Source organism: Myotis yumanensis, unplaced genomic scaffold (assembly GCF_028538775.1).
Source record: "Myotis yumanensis isolate MYYU_CA2020_CCGP unplaced genomic scaffold, mMyoYum1.0.hap1 SCAF_6, whole genome shotgun sequence".
Classification (NCBI taxonomy): Eukaryota; Metazoa; Chordata; class Mammalia; order Chiroptera; family Vespertilionidae; genus Myotis; species Myotis yumanensis.
The window spans coordinates 46,901,957-46,918,181 of NW_027223757.1; the positions used below are offsets into that span (position 1 = coordinate 46,901,957).

Genomic DNA, 16,225 nt, shown 5'->3' on the forward strand with positions numbered 1-16,225 from the left:
AACATGCATAAACAAAATAATGAACAGCCGCCTCCTGGTGGCTATTCTTTTCTGTAAAATTTTCTGAATAACCTGCAATACTTACCCCATAATAGACCTGGATCCAGACAAATGAACTACTTGGCAGAAGGGGAGTTGGACAAACACAAAAGAGAGTAAAAAGACAAACAGCCTCTGGTCTAAGATCAGATTCATTTAGTTATTCTGTTTGAAATAGCTGCTAATCCAAGTGTGTCTTGATACCGATCATATACCTTCTTGTATATATTCTGGTATTTGGTCTTCTGTTCACTTTTGGCAAAATGCAGCCAGCTGTTCCCTCAAACTAAGGCTTTAGGTCACATACTGACACAGCCCAGCCCTTTTCTGTTCATTTCTCTTATTTATAACTTGATCATGCCTCCTTTTTATTCCTAAGATAATTTGAGTACTTGTACAAGCACATATTAATCTTGCTTTTAGTATCACTTGTTAATATAAAAGGCTGATGTGCAGATGAATTTAGGAACTAGAAACTTGCCTTAGGACTAGAGAAAATTTTAATGGAACTGATTTGATTTTTTTTCTTTTGCCATCTTCCTACAACCTGTTCCATCTCCAAAATTACTAGTTTTTAAAAGGATTTTACAGCTAAGGCAAGTTTAAGAGCACAATACTCATATGCATAACTGGTTGGCCTTACCCCCACACATATCCATATATTGTTTAGATGTGTTTGGACTAATTAATCCCTACAAGGCCCAGGATATAAAATGGAAGAGAGATAAGAATTGAATTTGGTGAGCCATATTTAGCAGACAGAGAGAGAAGGGTATGAGTCAAGAAAAGCAGCCAAGTCATAGCCAGCTAAATCTCGGAGAAGACAACCAGAATTAGAGAAGCAGTAGTGAATCAGCAGGTCAGGTCTCAGAAAGGACTGGTCGGTCTACCACTGTCAGATTCCCCAGATTTCCTGGGTTCTTAGCTCGTAACATAATTCTAGAGCTCTGTGAAAATTTGGGAGGTAATTAATTCACGCAGCTTCTGTCTGTGCCATCCTAGATCCCTACATAAAATGCGAACCCCTGTGAAAATCCGCCTTCTCCTTACCTGCATGCCACACTGCCTTTACTCACCTTCCATTCTTTTGACACAAACCCCTGCTTCTCCTCTGTGTCCTCTGGAATCCTCTGCTTTCTTGCTTTAATTTCCTGATTCTCACCTGAGACTCTTTATTCTTCTATACTTCATCAGCTTTGGGAGTCCTTTTTCCTCAATACCCTTTACATTTTACCCTCTACTGTTAGGTAAAATCTTATATCTTTGATGATCTATTTAGATAGATTGTATTTTTTTCTTTCATCATCTATTTTCCTGCTCCCTATGTATTTCCAATGACCCTTGAATTCTGTGATATCTGGCTCTCAGTTTTCCTCTTTAAACTAATCCTGCCCTAATTGAGGGCAACCACAGTGTTCTTTTATCATTCAAATATAACTGCATTTCTGTCAAGATTTGTAATATAATGCATGGCCTATCTTAGATATTCGAACACTAAAATGGAAGAATATAAATTTTTTCAATGGTGAAAACAGCTTGCCAGGCAAAAGTCTTGCTCTTAGCACATACAATGTTGATTTCTAACAACTGAATAATTTTTTAAAACATGGAGTTTACATTGAGATTTGCATTTTCCACACGGAAGCAATCAACGACTGGTTGATTAATTTTTCTAAAAGGATGGCCTCTGCTTTAATTGTGTCTAATTATTGTGACACTTTTTCTGTGAACTTTTACCTGAACACTTCAAACGAAGGTTAAGTATTCCTGAAAGAGAAACTTCTGCTTTAAAAGAGATAACACGTACTGCACAAAGGATTCTTGATTAGTAGAACTCATTTGTAGACTCTTAAAAATGTCTCTGTGTTACAGTGACAAATGATATAAGAGGTAGACGGAGAGGAGAGGAAAGGATGCCTTATTAATGAAGCCAACCCAGTCCTGACTGCTGCTGCCACAGCTTTTATATTGCTGATAGACTTTACACCCATATAATTTTAGCCTGTTAATTGTGTCAGCCTTGTTGCTAACCATCTGTGCTAATAGTTTTTGCTCTCTGTTTTTGCATTAGGTAGTGCCATTTTCAAATTTCACTTTCCTTGTAAAGTTAAAGTGTTAAAAAAAAAAAGACACATAGGCGCTTGGTTGGGCTATGTCACACAAGAATACTCCTTCACACATCTTTCTTTGGAAGCTATTCTTTTTCATTGTCAACATTCAGATCTATTTTTATAACGCAATAAAGTAAAAAATAGAAGTACATAAAAGAAAGACTGAAAAACACAAAATCAAATGAGACTCTCCTTTGCTAAGCTGATCCTGCTTCTGTCACCTAAGACCTAAAATACCTCTTTCCTTAAAGTCATTTTTCCCAAAGATATAGTAATACCCAGTTCTGTAGATATTGAAAAACTAGTATTCCCTTATTTTTTACTCAAGAGAGGGCAGGCTAATTCAAAACTGATAAGGTTATTAGTTTATCATTAAATGAGACAGAAAGAATGGTGAAGTATGTATAATATCCATCAACAGGAGGATCTGAGAGAACAGTCCAGCAATTCAACAGATGAGCTGTCAGCCAGAGTCACATTTTTCCCCCTGTTAATTGTCCCTGGGATGATGTATAGATCTCCTTAGATTACAGTTCTAGGTAGCCTTTTATATATAACCTTACAAATTAAATTATGATTTTAAGATAGTTTTACATTTACAAAAATGTTGCAACTATAGTACAGAGAATTCTTGTATACTCCAACTACAGTTTCCCCTATTTTAATTTCTTACATTACTATGGTTCATTTGTGACAACGATTGAACCAGTACTGATGCATTGTTATTCACTAAACTTCATACCTTACTAAGATTTCCTTAGTTTTTATCTAATGCACGTTTTCTGTTCCAAGATCCCATCCAAGATACCATATTACCTTTAGATATCATGTCTGTCCCCTTAGGAAATACTTTCACCAAACTTTCCTTACTTTGAATGACCTTGAAAGTATTGTGGTGCACTGGTCAAATATTTTGTAGAACATCCTTCAATGTTGATTGTTTGATATTATTCTCCTGAATAGACTGAGGTTATGGGGTTTAGGGAGAAAGACCAAAGAAGGGAAGTGCCATTATTATCAGTTCATGCCAAAGATACGTTCTGTCACCATGACCTATTATTGATGCTACCTGGCTGAGGCAGTGCTTATCAGGCTGCAACACTGTAAAGTTCCCCTTTTTCTCCATCTCAATATTGTACTATTTGAGAGGAAGTCACTACCTGCAGCTCACACTTAAGGATCTGGGAGTTATGCTTCCTCTCCTTGAGGATGGATTATCTACATAAGTTATTTGGAATTCTTCTGCACAGATCTCCCTGCCTCACCCCCTCCCCCCACCATTTATTTATTTATTTACTTATTCATATAAACATGCATTCACAGATATTCACTTAATACACTGGGTTATACTGTGACATTAAAGTATTATTTTGTTGATACAACTATAAGCTACTGATAATTGGCTCATACACACATGACTTTGCCACACTTCGGTGACTCTTTATTTAATTTGGAATAAAATTCACTCTCGTCTGAATGTAAAAAACATTAGAATAATATGTAAGGGCTGTGAAGAAGATATTCCTAGCATGACATCAATATGTCAGCATCTGCAGACCTATTAATGGATACTTAATATGCAAAAGGATTGCCAAATTTTAGGTACAGTAAAATGTTTATCAGAATTGAAATATAAAGATAAAAGATACATAAAGCATAATAAAATTATTTCATAAGGATGATGCTGTTTATATCTGACTCTTCGATAAATAGGTTCTAATGGATTTTGTTTCTTAGTAAAATTAAATCTAAACTTTTGATTATATCTATTAAGCATTCAGAGGCTCTGTTCGATAGTTTTGAATACTGTGATCCAAATTCTGATGCTTCATCTGATATTAAGTCAACATATCATGCTCCAAGCTATAAGTTTAAATGGCTTTCTAATTTACTCTTCAGTGATGTTTTACTCTGTGATGATGTCTTCATGATCCCGTGCAGCATACGGATGTGAATTTTAAATCTGCTCGATGATATCCCATCAATATATTTCTAAGGCAACCAGGAGATAAAGGAAATCATCAAGTATTGGGAAAAGTCAATATATAAATAATTGAGTCCTTTGCATGATTTTCTTTTGTTCTTGTTAAGGGATGCTATCACCTTTTTTTTTTTTTTAAGAAAAGTCACTTTTTGGCAATGAGTAATTGGTTTGGGCTGAGTTAGATATTGAATATATCACTGAGATCTACTGCTTGAGGGAGGCCCTTAGAGACATGGCAGCATTGGTCTTGTGAAGAAATGTTTGTTTCCTCCCCCTCATTTTAAAAGTGCCTTTCCTTTCAACAACCAGTTATTCTAGAGGAGAAAAAGCAGTTTTACATTTGCTGTGCATATCTTTATACAGTATACTTAATGCCCATAATCTTATTATATTCCCAAAGATCATTATTATATTTTTTATGTTAAACCATGGTCAGGATTAATTAGATGGGCTGCCAAATGGTCTTAGGCCTAAAGCTTGTTTAAATATTGGCACTAAGGTGCAACCACTGACATTTGTTTATTTACACCATTCCCTTGGGTACAATAAATGGTGCTAATTCACTTTTAATTTCAGTAGAATGTTGTCTGAGGCTACAATATTTTTTTAAAAAAATAATAAGCAGTAACTAAAGAAATATCTCTTCTCTTCTAGGACACATTTTCAGTGAACACAATGTCCCTCATGTATATGAATCACACATATGCTGACACTTGATTATATGCTACATATCTGAGTCAGAGAAAACTATCAGTCAGAATATGAAGACAATAGTAGTCTTTCTCTTTGACATTATCTGTCATTCATATTATTTCATATTAATAATCACTTGATAAAGTAATTTTGTCAATAACTTCTGTTTTCTTTCCAAACAGCATATTAGTTCTTAACTTTGCAACTGATTTTATAAAATCCTCAGCAATTGTGTGATTTGTCTCTTTTTGAAAATGTCATGAAATTTAAATGTCAGGCAGCTATTTGACAAGGTCCCACAAAAGACGATGCATTGGGGATTAGGGACAAGTGAATTGCAGTTGTCCTACAAAATGCACTTGAGATTATCCATCAAAATAAATTTAAAATTTCTGGAAACAAATTAATCAATACTAATAAAATTTAAGATGTACATAGTATAGGATAGAGATAGTATAGTGTGATGGTTACACACATGGATTTTTGAATCATTTGTACTGGGTATAATTCTAGCTTTCTGTGGATTTTGTCAAATTATTAAACTGCATTAATTCTCGGTTGCCTATTTGGTTAAATAGAGTTAATGCTGGTACCTGTCTCAGAGGGTATTGTAATAATTATATGAAATAACGTATATATAATGCTCAACACTGTAATTATCACATAGTTGGCATTTAATAATTGGTGACTACATTTGGGAAGTGGAGGAGAAATATTTGGAGAAGGACACAGAGTTTTGTAAGAGGATAGAAGCATTTTTTGCAAACTCTAAATATCTATATATATTTAAAACCCTAAACCAGTGGTCGGCAAACCGCGGCTCACGAGCCACATGCAGCTCTTTGGCCCCTTGAGTGTGGCTCTTCCACAAAATACCGCATGTGGGCGCGCACGTACAGTGCGAAGTTGACTTAAAACTTTAAGTAAAGTTTATTAAGTTAATTTTAGGGAACGTTGTGGAGTGAAAGAAGATGTAGTGTTGAGGATTGAGAAAAGTATGTTGATATGGTTTGGATATATAGAGAGGATGAACGAAAGGAGATAGATGAAACAAGTATACAAGACGAGTGTGGATGGGAGAGTTGGAAGAGGTCGACCTCAGCGAACGTACCTCAATCAGATTAAGGACGTTTTTAGCAAAGGCCAGCTTAGGAGTACCCTAATTAAGTTAATAACAATGTACCTACCTATATAGTTTAAGTTTAAAAAACTTGTCTCTCAAAAGGAATTTCCATCATTGAACTGTTGATATTTGGCTCTGTTGACTAATGAGTTTGCCGACCACTGCCCTAAGCTACCGGTTGACTGGTCGTCTGACTGTTTGATGGGTAGCTATGACATGCACTGAGCACCAGGGAACAGATGCTCAATGCAGGAGCTGCCCCCTGTGGTCAGTGCGCTCCCACAGCAGGAGTGCCACTCAGCTGACCTATGGGTGCCAGACTCGGAGCTCACGACTGTGAGCACAGCTGCAATGGTGCGAGCCTCTCCAGCCTCTGCTGAAGTGCTACCGAGCGGTGGAGGCGGCAGGCGCAAAGGGGCTGGGATGTGCGGGAGCAACATGGCGCCTGGCCCTGGGTCGGGTTCCTCCCTGGCCACCTGCTGCTTTGTGCACTACTACATCCCTCGGGGGATGTTGGACTACCGGTTTCGGCCGATCCCTGTGGGGTCCTGGGTTGCCAGAGGGTGCAGGCCAGGCTGAGAGACCCCACTGGTAGTGACAGAGCATGGTTCAAGTAATGGTCAAGGATTACTAGGTGAAAAGAAACTGATTGAATGTAATTTTGATCATTAGACCTTGCATAAGGCTCTGAGAATAGGGATGGAGATTCAGAGATTCAATTCTAGCTCTTCCGCCTCTTTGCTAAGTACCTTTGGCTCGACTTCTTCATTTTTCTGAGCTTCAGTTCTCTCATCAATATAAATAATAAATAAATAGTATTTATTCCACATAAATATTAGGAATAATATCAACTCTCTGATACTGAGCTCACATATATTAAGTGCCAACACAGCGTTTTGCATTGAGACAATGACAAAAAAATTCTAACAGTTATTTTATAATATTAGTACTTTTGTAACCATTATCACATTTTAATTTGTCATCCTCACAATGATATTAAGATAGAGAAGGAATTATAACTATCACCAAATAAATAAAATTGTCTAACATCCTGACAGACAAAGACATTGGTCTTTTGACATTTGGCCTCAGGGGTCTTTTGGTTATGCAATTCTGAGGAAAAGTAAATGTGACAATTGGTGATAATAAGTGAACAGAAATAAGAAGATATATTATTTACGTTTTTCCTCCCAACAGAGAGGGTGTGCTATGTGTTTCCTTAGCATGATTTTATTATATCCCCAAACCATCCAGTGTGCTAAACTTCACATTGTACAAATAAAGAAAGTGAGACTTATTAGATCTAAATTACTCACATAAGATCAAATAAAAGAAACAGGAATCATTTGCTAGTCTGTTTGATCCTAGAATATAAGGTCTTTCCTGAGTCAGGCTGGAATGAGTCATCTCTTGATGGTGCAGCAGTGGATTGTAGAAGTGACAGAATGGAAGATATAGGCATCACTCACAGTGAGTTAACCTAGACCTGTCTTACTGACATATTTTTCAAAAAAAAAAAAAAAAGAAAAAAATGTATCTTTTGGGAAGGGTTAGTTAAAAGAAGAGAAGACTTAGTTGGACGAAAACAGAAGGGATGGAAGTAGAAACAAGAGAATCCAATATTTCAGAAACTGAATGTTATTTTTTAAAAAAAATGTTCACAGTTGCTGACTAAGGTGGAAAAGAAAATTTAGGTGGATGAAAATTTTTTCGCATATAGTTGTTTCAAATATAGCTTGAGAATAAAATGTTCCTATACTTGTAGGAAATAACTCCCCCTCCTGCTCCTGTATCTGTGGTAGTCACCAGAAATAATTTTAAACCTGCAGTTCTAAAAATCATAAAAACTGATTTCACACAAATTTGATCAACTAATGGCAACATACCTTGGTGAACAGGCATTTGCAAATTAACCAATGAGTAATAATTCTAACTTCAGAAAGTCAGTTGATCAGAAAGACTCACTCAAAAGAATACGCTTCTGAAAGTCAATTAATCAATGACACTCTCAACTTAGAAACCCTGATGTCTTTGCTATGTATTTTTGCATTTAATCCTTTCAACAATTCTATAATATAAGTCCTATTATTGTTTCAACTTTGCATCTGATAAAAGCAAGGAATAGAAAGTTTAAAACTATTAGGATAGCCACATACCTTAGTTCATTCTTAATACTGACTCTTAAGTCATAATTCTACTTCATCTGCAAAAGAAAATGAACCAAAATAAGGACCAAACCATGTGATAAGTATTCAAAATATATGAAAACCCACAAACACCTAAATATTCAAGATTAGAAAAAATTTAGGTAATCATTATAAAGACACCTTTAAAATAATGAATATGTTAAGATGTTTATGGTTTGTGCTATATAATTATGTCATATAAAATAATGTATACATATAAATTAAAATAAAAGAAAATGTGGATAAATAACTGAATTTCTAGAGTTGTTGGATTCTATGAGAAATACATTTTTATTGAGTTTTTAAAAAATATTGCTTCAATGTTTGTGTATAACAAAGTAACCTAGACATAAATTATGTTCTCTATATTTGAGTCATGAAGACAAGCCCATACTCAAGGGGACAGGGATTAAGATTGACCTCATAGGAAGTGGGTAAGGTGTCCACTTAGCCCCAATTTCTTTAAACTAGTGTTCCATGTAAAATGTTATTGATGGCATGAAAGATATCAGGGAGCAAATCAGAACAATAAATTATCTGTCTGTCCATTCATCCAACCTCTTCCATCCACTCATACATGCATCCAGCTATTCTTCCATAGTCCACCTACATCTCCTTGGGGAAGGGTAGAATCAGGCTTCTAGAATCACTTTCCACTGCATATACAGAAAGGTCATCACAAACACTCTGGCGCCTCTTACATTATGGTACTACCCAGGCCACCCCAATGACTCCTGAAATTACTTATCTTTTTAAGCCCACTTTCCCTCACTGAAAATGTGCTCAATTTTATTTAGAAATTGAATGCTTCAAATATTTAAGTATCTATCATGCACCAGGCTATACAGTAAGAAGGCTTAATGTAAAAGAGACAGGTCCTGTAACAAGGAACTCGTCTGAATAACTGCTTGATCAACAACAAAAACCAAAACCAAAAAATAAAATAGTCTTTAATTATGGTAGAAAGGCTTTTGATTAGAAACAAGAAAATAGTGAGAGCTCTAAACATTCAAATATAGCAGAGAAGGAGATTTGGGGGTCTTCTTTTCAATGCACATTTATTCATTACGACATATTAAATGAGCTTTAAACATGAGATGGACCAGATTCATTTTGCATTTGTCGGCCACTATGCCATTATTTGAAAGTATAGAATATGTTTTTCTATTGGTGTGTCTTTTATTGTTTATCGCCCTCTCATATTCAAGAGGATTTTTATTTTTTTCAAGAAGCTTTTTAAATAGCCTAGTCAAGTATTTTTTAATTACCTAATAAAATAAGTTCCCCTAAAAGTCAGCATTGTGATTGGAAAGCAATAGAGAGAAAGCTTAATTTATAGATAAGTGAGAGTATGCTATGAATTTTGTTCATAGTAAAACTGCCTATGGATTATGAGATCACTCTAACTTAGAGAAATTTCAGCAGATAGGAATAGTGATATAAGTACTAAAGAAAAGGATCACAATGTCCAAGAATAGGTCTTCTTTATTGTGTACAATGAATCTATTTCTTCTGAAATATTGATGTATAAATCTAATGAAATGGCACCAGGAGAATATTGTTGAGAAAAGACATGATAAATTATTTTGTGAGACAAGTAATCATTCTATAATTTTAAAAAATCACTTCTCAGTTGGTGGATTTTGTGATTATTTTGGGTTCTCATACATTAGATTTCCTTAAAGTGAAAACATACTTGCGTCTAATATCACAAAAATAGATTAGCAACAGTGATTTCTAATCTAGTAGCCTTGGTTGGAGTCTGAACTTCAACAAAAAACAAATATTTTAGACATTTCAGAGAACAGAGATTTTTTGGTTTAAATGGGAATAATGATTTTTTAAAAAATGATATATAATTTGCTACAATTTTATTTAAATTAAGGAAAAGAGCTTGTGCACCTCTGGAAGTTAAGAAAGACAAGAACATACTCTAAGAATCATGTTTCCATATAGTGTGGACTTCTTGATGTAGTACAAAAGAGATTAGGGAAGCAAGGTGTGTTCTATGTAGATGTTCAACTCTTACAAGCTGCCTACTTTTATACAAGTCACTTAACCTCTTAGAGACTTTTTTCTTACTTATAAATAAGGAAAGTTACTTGAATTTACATGCTTAGTGTAAGGTTGAAATGTCATAATGTGTATAAAAGAAACTCATGTTTTTCTCAACATTAGAGTGAGTTTTGGGAAAGAATATCATAGAAGTGAGGTGTCCTTACCACATCACGCCAGGGTACATGGGATTGACATGACTTATTTTGGAGATGTTTAGCTTAGTCACTCTGTGAAGGTAATGTCTACCATGTTTTCCTCATTTCTATACTCTCTGAGTCACGAAGACTAGCCCACTCCAGGGGGTAGGGATTAAGATTCACCTAGTGGGAAGTGGGTAAGGTACATACATACATACATTATTTGGAATTTTTCTGTAAGGAAGATTTCCCCTGTCATTTATCTACCTGTTCAATTGTTTATTTATATCAGTGTGGATCCATTGATATTTATTTTACTGATTAGTTTATCTATACTAGTAAAAGGGTAATATGCTAATTAGACCAGATAGACCAGACATCTTCCAAACATCATTCTGGACGTCCTTCCTGACAAAGCTGGGGCCCGAGTGAAGCAGCCCGGATCCCAAGTGCCTGCCTGGGCAAAGCCGACCTGGGTCCCGGGTGCCTGCAGCCAGCCAGAGGGAGGGAAGCCCGGGTCCCAGTTGCCTGTAGTTGGTCAGAGGGGAGAAGCCTGGGTCCCAGGTGCGGGGGCTGAGGCAGAGGCGGTTAGAGGCGATCAGGCAGTCAGGCAAGCAGTTAGGGGCGATCAAGCAGGCAGCGGCCGTTAGGGGGCGATCAGGCAGGTAGGCAGGTGAGTCAGTGGTCCCAGATTGTGAGAGGGTGCAGGCCAGGCTGAGTGACCCCCCCACTCCATGCACGAATTTCATGCACCGGGCCTCTAGTAATCTAATAAGATCAGTATTTTGTTCCTCAAAGCATTTTTGCTTCAGTGATTCAGGATTGTTTCTGGTTGGCTACTGTGACCTTTTGACATGCCCCAATAATTATTTTTGGCCACTATTTCATTTCCTGGCACTATAAAATGTTTCAGGCTCATCTTGTATTTTTCTTGCCCTACATCTTGAATCAGCCATTTTTCCTGGTTACTTTTTTATTGGAAAATATTTTGAAAATAAATCAACTTGAGATGTGCTCACTGTGACAGTGGTGTTACTACTTCTAGGACCTTTCAAGAGGTAGAGCTAATATATGTAATGTATATATACCTATCTATGCATACATAGCTACCCTTATTTTGTATCTATCTGTATGTATACTAAAATAAAAATGAGTTCGTATTGATGTCTTCATCTCTTATGTAGCATTACAAGGTTAATTTTAACTACTTCATTTTGCTTATTTGTAACTTTGATTACTAACAATGTATTTATTTATGTGTTTCACCCTAGGATGTATGCAAAGAAATTTCATAATTAATAATTTGTACACCTGTGAGAAATATTATCAAGTAGAACTGCATCAAACCAAAAAGATTCTGCACAAGCAAAAGAAACCATCAACAAAATAAAAAGGGAGCCCACTGAATGGAAGAACATATTTTCCAATGATACATCTGATAAGGGGTCATTTCCAAAATATATAAAGAACTTATACTACTCAACACCAAGAAGACAATTAACCACATTTTAAAAATGGGCAAAGGACCTGAACAGACACTTCTCCAAAGTGGATGTACAGATGGCCAATAGACATATGAGAAAATGCTCAAAGTCATTAATGAACAGAGAGATGCAAATTAAAACCACAAGCAGATATTATCTCACAACAGTCAGAATGGCTATTATCAATAAATCAACAAACAAGTTGTGGAGAAAGGAACCCTCCTGCATTGTTGGTGGGAATGCAGCCACTGTGGAAAAGAGTATGGAATTTCCTAAAAAAAAAAATTAAATATGGAACTGCCTTTTGACACAGTGATTCCAGTTCTGGAAATATATCTGAAGAAATCCAAAACATTAACTCAAAAGAATATATGCACCCCTGTGTTCATTGCAGCATTATTATAATAGCCAAGATTTGGAGGCATCCCAAGTGCCCATAAATAGACAAGTGGGTAAAAAAAAGCTGTGGTACATTTACACAGTGGACTACTCAGCCATAAAAAAGAAGGAAATCTTACCTTTTGTGACAGCATAAATAGACCTGGAGATTATTATGTTAAGTGAAATAATCCAGTCAATGAAGGACAAATACTATGTGATCTCACTTATATGTGGAATCTAATGAACAAAAGAAACTGATGAACAAAATAGAAACAGAGACATGGGTACATGGAACAAATTGACAGCTGTCAGACAGGAGGGGTGTTGGAGGGCTGGATGAAAGAAGGTGAAGGGATTAAGCAAAAAAAACCAAAAAACAACCCATATAGTTATAGCACATAAACACAGAAAATAGTGTGATGATAGCCAGAGGGAAAGTGGTCTGGGGATAGGTAAAGGTGGGCAAGGGAGGAAAAATGGGGATGGAAAGAGATTTGCTTAGGGCTATGGGTGTATGATGCAGTGTGCAGATGATGTTTTATTAAGTTGTTCACTTGAAACCTGTTTTGTGTACCAATGTCACCCCAATAAATTCAATTAAAAATAAAATAAACTATCAAATAGAGTACAAGGTCTATGTATGGTTATTTTTCTCTTTAGCATTATTCTTAGTCTTTGTCCTGTCAAAACTGTTTCTCAAAGTTACATAGGCTAAATCATTTCGCATCACCCTCCCCCAAACTTCCCCTTTCCCAGGCCTTCAGTGAGTTTATGTCTTACATTGGTAATTTGGTAGATTTACTTGTCACAATTTCTATTCCATCTTGAGATATTCCAACATCCTAACGGTTTTCTTATTTTGAATTGCATACTATATACCTAACTCTTTGTGTTGTACAGTTCTGTGGGTTTTGATGAGTGCACAGGCATTTGTCTAGCACCACATTACCGTACAGACAGTTCCATCAACCCCAGAATTCCTCATGCTACCACTTTGGAGTCAACTCTCCAATATCTAAACCCTGCAACCACTGATGTGTTTCCTGGATTATGTTTTGTCTTTTCTAAAATTTAATACATATGAAATCATAGAATATTCAGTAATTTGGGTCTGCTACTTTCACTTAACAAAATGCATTTAAGATGTATACATGGGATGTGAGGGCGATCTGGCTGCGACATCTGTCACCCCATTGATCGCCAGGGTTGATTCGGCTGATCTGGCTGGCTAGGCGGGTGTCCCCCTCCTCCCTCACCGATCCATGTGCGTCCCTCCCGAAGCTGCGCGCTCGGTCGAAGAGGACGACCTTCCCCCCCGAGGAGAGGACCGGTCTTCGGTCAAGGGTATACGAGTAGCTGCGCTCCCCTGCTAGAACCTCCAAACAAGCTCTCAAGATGTATACATGATATTGCATGAATCAATATTGCTTCTTTTCTATAGTTGAGCAGTATTTCATTGTATAGCTATGCTACATTCACCATTTGAAGAACATTTTGATAATTATAGATAAAAATGCTATAAATATTTACATATAGGTTTCTGTATAAAAATACGTTTTAATTTCACTTTGGTAAAAAACTAAGAGTGGGATTGCTGGATCATAGGGTAAGTGTATGTTTAACTATATTAAAAAATCAGCACCCAGTTTTTCACAGTGGCAGTATCATTTTTTCATTTTCATCGGCAATGAAGGAGAGTCCCGGTGACTGCATGCTCACCAGTATTTGATAGTCAGATGAAAAAAATCCATTTTAATAGGTGTCTAATGGTATCTCATTATGATTTTAATTTTGCATCTCTCTTAGCTAACGATATTAAAAATCCTTCCATCTACTTATTGGCCATCCATACATTTTTCTTTTTGGTGACATTCATATCTTTTTTTTGTAAATTGAGTTGTTTGTTTTCTTATTATTAAGTTTTAACAATTCTTTATAGTAGATTTTGGATATAAATCCTTGATCAGCTATGTGACTTACAAATCTGAAGCTTATATTGACATTCTTTTAATAGCTTTTCTCACAGAGGCATGTTACAAATATTTTTTATTTATTTATATATGTATTGCTTTTCATTCACCCTGTAATGGGAATGGCTGTGATGTGTTAATTCTTGTAGAGTACAACAGAACATGTACACTGAATCAAATTATAAAAACATTTCAATGTATCTCACAGCTTGGAGATTTAGACATTGTATATTTCATCCATAATTTCTCAAAAACATGTTGTTCTATAAAATGTCATTTTAGTCAGAGGGGTAAGATTTGACATATTTCCTCATTGAAATTTTAAAGTTATATGCTTTATTGGTGAGCTCTGATATCAGCCTAGAGAAGTCATTTGGTAGCAGAATTGTAACATTGATCAACAGTCCTCTGGAAAATAGTTTTCCAATACAAAAACTATTAGACACATGGGACTGCAGAGTACTTGAAATGTGGGTAGTATAAATTAAATGACATTTCATTTTAATTAATTTAAATTTAAAACTGAGACTCAATTTAGTTATTGAAAATCTTTTAAGTATGTGTGGAACATCTTGCCTTTTTGAATCTACTCTTTTTAACTATAAATTTTATTGAAATTTAAATGCAGGTCAAGTATATGCAATTAAAATTTAGTATCCAAAATGAGATGTGATATAAGTATGCACTGGATTTCAAAGACTTGGTATTAAAAAAAAGTTAAATGGCTCATTAACAATTTTTACATTGATCATGTTAAAATGACTGTATTTTCATTATGTAAGGTTAAATAAAGTTTATTATTAAAACCCACAATACTTGCTCTTTTTTTTAACTTCTTTAAATGTGGCCACAAGAAAAATTTAAATTACATGTGTGGCTCACATTATATTTCTATTAGTTATCATTGTTTTAGAACCATATATTGTTATTAAATTATATTTTCTGTCAGAAGGCATTGATTTGGTGTTCTAAAATGGCATGCTAATGACCTATCTCTCCACCCTGACTTCCAACCTCCCCCCCGCCCCCCCGGCCCCAGCATAATCAGGCACGTGTCATTCTCCTGCCTTTGTGGAGAATAGAGGCTTACTAAATTTCAAATCCCTTTTGACATATTTTTTTAATCCTCAGGCAGGGTTTCCAGCAAGAAAAGGGCTGAGTGAATGGAGAGTGATGCTTGAGATGGGTATCGTAGGTCTGGTGCAGGAACAACATCTTCTGATGCCCTAAAAGTGTATAAATTTTGGGAACACTGTTCACTAATAAGGGCTCAGTCATGGCTCACTTTCTTCTGAGGAAAAAGGGATTGAGCTGCCTCCTTTTCTTCCCACTGCCATAAGTACTTAGTGCTTAGTACTCTTAACTAAAAAACAAAGCATAGTATTCCAACCTTTCACTTCTCTCCCTGCTTTTAAGCAATGTGAAATGAATGGTAAAAGTTTTCATTACTGAACAAAGATCACTTTAGTTTTTTATTTAGTTTATTAAATAAATTGTGTGTATATACACACATTCATATATACACATATATATATACGTTACTAGCATATATATACATATATATATATATATATATATATATATATATCATTTAGTGCTATGTATCTTGCCAGAACTAAAACAATTTTTCAAAAAGATAATTAATATGGTAAAAATTGATCTAACCTTGAAATAGTAAACATTATATTTTAAAACATTTCAATAAATTTTATACCCTTGACTGGAGATTGAACTCAGAACCCTTTTGTTTGTAGGTTGACACTCTAACCACTAAACAACACTGGCCAGGGCTGCATGTCAAATATTTTTTAAATTTTTTTAGAAAACTAAAGAACAGTATAAAAATCTTCAGCATATTAAGTATAATATTTATTTTTAAAAGTCTATAATAATGGGTATATTAATCTAGCATGACAATTATATTAAGGTTTAACTTTAATACAATGTTAGATCTAAATTTGCAGAACACATCTTCATATAAGATAACCTTCTAAAACTATTCTATATTTTGGATGAGTTATAGCTTGTACTTTTCTGAAACAATCAAAGTTATCTATAA

At 35.3% G+C, this 16,225-nt stretch overlaps 1 protein-coding gene across 3 annotated transcripts in view; it reads right to left on the reverse strand.

Moving 5' to 3' along the window:
• Positions 1-16,225, reverse strand: part of FUT9 (fucosyltransferase 9) — a 149,642-nt gene that overhangs the window by 50,275 nt on the left and 83,142 nt on the right. Inside the window, exon 1 of one of the 3 annotated variants that reach the window (XM_070419308.1) lies at positions 8,107-8,143. The exons of the other annotated variants lie outside the window; for them this stretch is intronic. The gene's annotated coding sequence lies outside the window, so the exon portion shown is untranslated. Of the gene's footprint in view, positions 1-8,106; positions 8,144-16,225 lie in introns of those variants that run through there. 3 annotated transcript variants of the gene reach the window in all.